This window comes from Meleagris gallopavo, chromosome 2, assembly GCF_000146605.3.
Source record: "Meleagris gallopavo isolate NT-WF06-2002-E0010 breed Aviagen turkey brand Nicholas breeding stock chromosome 2, Turkey_5.1, whole genome shotgun sequence".
Taxonomy (NCBI): Eukaryota; Metazoa; Chordata; class Aves; order Galliformes; family Phasianidae; genus Meleagris; species Meleagris gallopavo.
This window is the reverse complement of record NC_015012.2, coordinates 63,159,445-63,160,247: the sequence shown is the minus strand read 5'-3', so window position 1 is coordinate 63,160,247 and position 803 is coordinate 63,159,445.

Here is an 803-nt window from a genome sequence, read left to right as displayed (position 1 = left end):
TTTCTTTTTTTTCTTCTCACTAGGACAACTTCTACTTCATAGTATAAATGTATTCAATATTTATATTATGAATAATAAACATATAAAAGCACTATTTTTTGTGACTAATTATCTATTCTTTTGGTGTTACTCTCTGATGCCAGTGATGATTTATAAACTGCTTAAGCTTCCTGTGATGCTAAACAGCTGGTGGGTGTTTTTTACTAATATGTGGTATGTTGGTTATTTTTTATTTTATTCAAGTTTTTTACAGACAGAATCACTCAGCTAGTCCAGAGTAAATATTTGCACATGCTCAGATGGAAAAGATTTTGCACGCACAGCAGTATTATTGAGCAGCTTTATCCTCTCTATCAGGTAGGATCCCAAATTCAACATCTAACATATTCAGTAGCTGTTCATGAAAAACTGTATTTTTCATTGCTAACAAGAGTTAACAATGGCTTTCTTTTCATCCAAATGAAGAACTACTAACATTAAGGATGATGTGTAAAACTTAGAAATCTTTAGATTTTGTTATCTGCTACAGCAGCATCCATAGCACAGATTAATATGGTTTCAAGCACTGCAACATTTATCTGGAATATTACTACCACCCCTCCTTCCACCTGACAGTACATAATACAATTATATATATATTAGGCATTTAACTCTATTTAACTCAAGGTGCTATGGTCTATTGAACAAATGTTAGCACTTGTAGCCAAGCAGCATGTCAAGTCCAGTTCAGGAAGATAGGAGGTTTTAACTTTTTATCTCTACTTTTTTTGTTCTTATTTGTTGCAAAAACAGTCTTTTTTTTT